Genomic DNA, 6,806 nt, shown 5'->3' with positions numbered 1-6,806 from the left:
CATGGGTCAGATGTGGAAAGAGAGTGGAACTGAGGGTAGGAACTCTGAATGTTGGCGGTATGACTGGTAAGGGGAGAGAGTTAGCAGATATGATGGAGAGAAGGAAGGCTGATATATTGTGCGTGCAAGAGACTAAATGGAAGGGGAGTAAGGCCAGGTGGATTGGAGGTGGATTCAAATTGTTCTATCATGTTGTGGTTAGGAGTGGGTGTAATGGGGTGTAATGATGAATGTTGTTAGTGCATATGCACTGCAAGTTGGGTGTGCAATGGGTGATTCAGAAGATTTTTGGAGTGAGTTGGATGAAGTGATGAACAGTGTACCCAAGGGACAAAAAGTGGTAATTGGAGCGGATTTCAATGGGCATGTTGGTAAAGGGAACAGTGGAGACGAGGAGGTGATGGGTAGGTATGGTGTCAAGGAGAGGAATGAAGAAGGTCAGAGGATAGTGGATTTTGCCAAAAGGATGGATATGGCTATGGTGAATATATATTTTAAGAAGAGGGAGGAACATAGGGTTACGTACAAGAGTGGAGGAAGATGCACACATGTAGAGTACATCCTATGCAGAAACGCTGATCTGAAGGAGATTGAAGACTGCAAAGCGGTGGCAGGGGAAAGTGTAGTTAAGCAGCATAGGATGGTGGTCTGTTGGATGACGCTGGAGATCAAGAAGAGGAAGAGAGTGAGGGCAGAGCCAAGGATCAAATGGTGGAAGTTGAAAAAGGACGACTGCAAGGGTGAGTTTAGGGAGAAGGTGAGACAGGCACTGGGTGGCAGTGAAGAGTAACCACACAGCTGGGAAACTACAGCAGATGTACTAAGGGTGACAGCAAGAAGGGTGCTTGGTGTGACATCTGGAAGAAGGAGGAAAAGGAAACCTGGTGGTGGAATGAGGAAATACAGGAGAGTATACAGAGGAAGAGGATGGCAAAGAAGAAGTAGTATAGTCAGAGAGATGCAGAAAGTAGACAAGAGCATAAGGAGATAAGGCGCAAGGTGAAGAGAGAGGTGGCGAAGGCTAAAGAAAAGGCGTATGATGAGTTGTATGAGAGGTTGGACACTAAGGAGGGAGAAAAGGACCTGTACCGACTGGCTAGACAGAGGGACCGAGCTGGGAAAGATGTGCAGCAGGTTAGGGTAATAAAGGATAAAGATGGAAACATACTCAAAAGCGACGATAGTGTGTTGAGCAGATGGAAAGAGTACTTTGAGAGGCTGATGAATGAAGAGAGAGAGAAGAGGTTGGATGATGTGGAGATAGTGAATCAGGAAGTGCAACGAATTAGCAAGGAGGAAGTAAGGACAGCTATGAAGAGGATGAAAAATGGAAAGGCCGTTGGTCCAGATGACATACCTATGGAAGCATGGAGGTGTTTAGGAGAGATGGCAGTGGAGTTTTAACCAGATTGTTTAATGGAATCTTGGAAAGTGAGAGGATGCCTGAGGAGTGGAGAAGAAGTGTACTGGTGCTGATATTTAAGAATAAGGGGGATGTGCAGGACTGCAGTAACTACAGGGGGATAAAATTGATGAGCCACAGCATGAAGTTATGGGAAAGAGTAGTGGAAGCTAGGTTAAGAAGTGAAGTGATGATTAGTGAGCAGCAGTATGGTTTTATGCCAAGAAAGAGCACCACAGATGCAATGTTTGCTCTTAGGATGTTGATGGTGAAGTATAGAGAAGGCCAGAAGGAGTTACATTGCGTCTTTGTGGACCTGGAGAAAGCATATGACAGGGTGCCCCGAGAGGAGTTGTGGTATTGTATAAGGAAGTCAGGAGTGGCAGAGCAGTACGTAAGAGTTGTACAGGATATGTACGAGGGAAGTGTGACAGTGGTGAGGTCTGCAGTAGGAGTGACGGATGCATTCAACATTGAGGTGGGATTACATCAGGGATCGGCTCTGAGCCCTTTCTTATTTGCAATGGTGATGGACAGGTAGACAGATGAGATTAGACAGGAGTCCCAGTGGACTATGATGTTTGCTGATGACATTGTGATCTGTAGCGATAGTAGGGAGCAGGTCGAGGAGACCCTGGAGAGGTGGAGATATGTTCTAGAGAGGAGAGGAATGAAGCTCTGTAGGAACAAGACAGAATACATATGTGTAAATGAAAGGGAGGTCAGTGGAATGGGGCGGCACGGTGGCGCAGTGGGTAGCGCTGCTGCCTCGCAGTTGGGAAACCTGGGGACCTGGGTTCGCTTCCCGGGTCCTCCCTGCGTGGAGTTTGCATGTTCTCCCCGTGTCTGTGTGGGTTTCCTCCGGGCGCTCCGGTTTCCTCCCACAGTCCAAAGACCTGCAGGTTAGGTGGATTGGCGATTCTAAATTGGCCCTAGTGTGTGTTTGATGTGTGTATGTGTTTGTGTGTGTCATGCGGTGGGTTGGCACCCTGCCCGGGATTGGTTCCTGCCTTGTGCCCTGTGTTGGCTGGAATTGGCTCCAGCAGACGCCCGTGACCCTGTGTTCGGATTCAGCGGGTTGGAAAATGGATGGATGGATGGTCAGTGGAATGGTGAGGATGCAGGGAGTAGAGTTGGCGAAGGTGGATGAGTTTAAATACTTGGGATCAACAGTACAGCGTAATGGGGATTGTGAAAGAGAGGTGAAAAACAGTGCAGGCAGGGTGGTTGGGTGGAGAAGAGTGTCAAGAGTAATTTGTAACAGACGGGTATCAGCAAGAGTAAAAGGGAAGGTCTACAGCAAGGGTTCCCAAAGTGGTCGATATTGACCCCCTGGGGTCGATTTGAACTTTCTAGGGGTCGATAGTTTCAATGAAAAAATTTGGGGGTCAACGACAGCAAAAATAGACCCCCTTACTACTGCTATTTGTTTGTTACTTCAAAATATCTATGATTCCAATAGGTACCTAATTAAGAAGTAAAATCATTGAAAAAAAACACATTACATACCAAATTTGCGAACGAAAAGGTAAAATGTGTCATTAAGAGTCACACGTAAGAATGCATGAAAATACATGTAGCACAAACATGTCTGTTCATTGTCTTATCGAACAAATCAAAGCAAGTGCGGATATGAAAAACCATTGCATGTAATTAGGGGGTCGACGGTTTTAAAAGTTTTTGGTAAAGGGGTCTGCGGCTGAAAAAAGTTTGGGAACCCTTGGTCTACAGGATGGTAGTGAGACCAGCTATGTTATATGGGTTGGAGACGGTGGCACTGACCAGAAAGCAGGAGACAGAGCTGGAGGTAGCAGAGTTGAAGATGCTAAGATTTGCATTGGGTGTGACGAGGATGGATAGGATTAGAAATGACTACATTAGAGAGTCAGCTCAAGTTGGACGGTTGGTAGACAAAGTCAGAGAGGCGAGATTGCTTTGGTTTGGACATGTGCAGAGGAGAGATGCTGGGTATGTTTGGAGAAGGATGCTAAGGTTAGAGCTGCCAGAGAAGAGGAAAAGAGGAAGGCCTAAGCGAAGGTTTACAGATGTGGTGAGAGAGGACATGCAGGTGATGGGTGTAACAGAGCAAGATGCAGAGGACAGAAAGATATGGAAGAAGATGATCCACTGTGGCAACTCCCAACTGAAAGAAGAAGAAGATGGAGAACACTGTGTTACTGAGAGAGGGCAGAGGTGAATTTCCAGATTTGGTTACAAAGCCAGCCAGCCATTTGGCCATATGTCGGTCACAAGTGCAACTGAGGCTCTGTGGGTCTGATGTGGCCATCGGTACGGAGCAGCACAAACAGATGTTCGTGTCTCAGCACCACCACACCAGGTCCATGTATGGGACGATCATGTAGGCTGAATGCATAAGACTTGGCTATATGATGGTGGATGTCTGGGGATCCAGTCCAGCCGGGACACCCGGCTGGGACAGTGATCTTTGGAAGATCATTACAAAGCACCTAGAACACATCCAGAGTGTTATAAAAGGGGCTGCCTTACTCCATCAGTCGAGCTGGAGTCAGGAGGGAGAAGACAGCTTGTGAGAGGAGGACTGAGGGTGACAGAACAGTAGAAGGAGAGAAAGAAGCGTCTGAGTGTTTGTCTAATTTGGACATTGTGAGGTACCGTACAAGGCAAAAGAAATATTAAACATATTAAACGTGTGTGTGTTTTGGACATCGGGTGTCTGTCTCTGTAAGGGGCTGGAATCTCGACAATATATACTGTATATATATATATATATATATATATTGTGGGACTGCTTCTTCCACAGCCGTGTCTCTCTCTCTCTCTCTCTTTTCTCACACACTCCAGGCCACTCCTTGCCGTCTCTTCTCCGACCTCGTCCACCTCCTCACCCGACTCCAGGCTTGATTGAAGGGAGGCGGCTCCTTACATAGGCAGGCGGCTGATGACCACACCCGGCCACCTGCCACAATACTCCCCCGCATGCTGAGACCCCACGGGGCCAGCGGCCCATCCCGCGAGGACAGATTTTCCTCGGCGGCAGGTCGATAGATCCCAGCCTAGGGCCTGGACCTACAGAATAAAAAGAAAAACAAGGGGCGGAGACGCTGCCCTGATGCGGTGCCTCGGCGCGCTTCCTCCGTGCTTAGGCCAATGCTCTCCGCTCCGTCCGGCACCCCGATTCTCTCTTTCTCGCCCTCCCTATCTGAGATTTCCGTGGTCCCCACCATGGGACCACCAGCTGGAGCACACTCACGTTTCACCTCCCAGCCTGTGGATTTTCCCTCTGCTGCCTTTCGTGGGATGTGTGCACCCAGCAACACGTCCTCCCATATCGGAGGAGTCAGCTTTCTTCCTCCGACGGTTCGGGTCAGCCTATAGGAAAAGGACAGACCCTGCCCTGCTGGCGTCCGTAGCTTTACGGGGGCAGTCCTACTCACCGTCCCCGCTGTGCTCCTCCGGTCAGAAGTTCCAGGGCACATCGCTCAGGTGGCGGCAATCCGACAAGCAGAAGGCATCTCTGCAACTGCTGCAGAATCGCTGCCAGGGAGAGAAAGTCAGTCGACGGTGTGCTTACCTCACAAGCAGTGCCACTCGCCGACTGCTTTCCATGGGCCCTCTCCTCCGGCCCATTCAGGTTTCTGGCTGGCACGGGATGGACATTCCTTGGTCCCGCCTCCATCCAATCGCTGGCGGGCACACAGGACATGCTATCCAACCCCGTGCCTGTCGCAAGGAGGGACTTCTGGTCGGCGGCCATCTCGTCCTCCTTCCTCACACGGGGACGAGACTCCGGGCAGCTCCGCGGCTGCTGCGGCTGTCGTAGCTGCAGCCCTTCCTTCTTGGCAGCTCCTCTTGCTGCCGCCGCGTCCTTGAGCCGCCCCTGCAACACATAGTCCAATGGAGGACCGCTAATGGTCCGCAACACACTCTGTACCTGCGGGGTTGGGTGCATGACACCCCTACGGCACGTGGGTGAGCTCCCCTGTTGTGCCGGGCCATTCACAGACATTTTTAACAATACAGGTCCCCACCTTGACCCAGGTGGAGCATCCTGCCAACTACGCCACTGTGAAATAGTACGGTTCGGACACAAACAGGCAGATACATTTAAAGCCATCACCACACGTTTATTTACACTATTATTATATACAGTTCCTAAGTGCACCACCACCACAAAACCCCCCCAGTCTCCCAAAGTCCCGGCTTCACCAACAGCCGTCTCTCTCAGTCCCGGCTTCTTCCACAGCCGTCTCTCTCTCTCTTTTCTCACACACTCCAGGCCTCTCCTTGCCGCCTCCTCTCCGACCTCGTCCACCTCCTCACCCGACTCCAGCCTTGATTGAAGGGAGGCGGCTCCTTAAATAGGCAGGCAGCTGATGACCACATCCGGCCACCTGCCACTATATATATATATATCCTGTCTTACACCCCAAAACATGAGGCCAAGTCTGAGCTTTTTCATCTTGAAACAGGAACAACACGATTATTTATTATAGTGGGATCTGCCACTCTCCTATAAACATACACAGCAATCACAGACACTGCAATCAGGCTGGGTCGTGGCCATGTTAGTGGTCAAGTAATACTGTTCCCTGCATTTATAATCTTCCTTGCATCACCCATCGATGACAGCGCTTATAGCACGACCATGGTCGGCTCGGTTTTGCTTTTGTGGCAAGCCGCTGCAGTGCTGGGAGCCTGTGGTTGCCCTGGCAAGGGATAAGCTGTCTTCCACAGATGCAGCGATCGTGCTTTGGGACGTGCTTCGGTGTGTCATCCCATTGGGAGGAGTCCCAAAAAGTTTAGAAACTTTACAATATATATTTCTTTTTTTGAAACCCTTTGAGACCCTCCCCAACTATGCTGCTGAAACGCGATTGATCAATTTGGCAAAGGTTGCTTGTCCATTACCGAGGCAACCGCAAGTTCACAGCTTTGCCGCATAATGCGCCTGGTTGATGTGGGGAACATTCTAACCTGGCCCCATCCCTGCTTGTGTGCTGTGTGTATTGAAGTGGCAGGTCCCATTGAATAAATGCCCTGACTGTTCCTGTTTCATTGGAATAAAGTTGGTTTTCTTGAAGCCTTTGGACTCAAGTGTCTTCTTTCAGGTTCAAGACAGTGACATATATATATATATATATATATATACTAGCAAAATACCCGCGCTTTGCAGCGGAGAAGTAGTGTGTTAAAGAGGTTATGAAAAAGAAAAGGAAACATTTTACAAATAACGTAACATGATTGTCAATGTAATTGTGTTGTCATTGTTATGAGTGTTGCTGTCTTTTATATATATATAATACACACACACACACACACACACAAACATATATATACATATACACATATATATACATATCTACATATACACATATCTACATATATATATACATATACACATCCACATATATATACATATATT

Source organism: Erpetoichthys calabaricus, chromosome 2 (assembly GCF_900747795.2).
Source record: "Erpetoichthys calabaricus chromosome 2, fErpCal1.3, whole genome shotgun sequence".
Lineage (NCBI taxonomy): Eukaryota > Metazoa > Chordata > Cladistia > Polypteriformes > Polypteridae > Erpetoichthys > Erpetoichthys calabaricus.
This window is presented reverse-complemented; position numbering follows the sequence as displayed.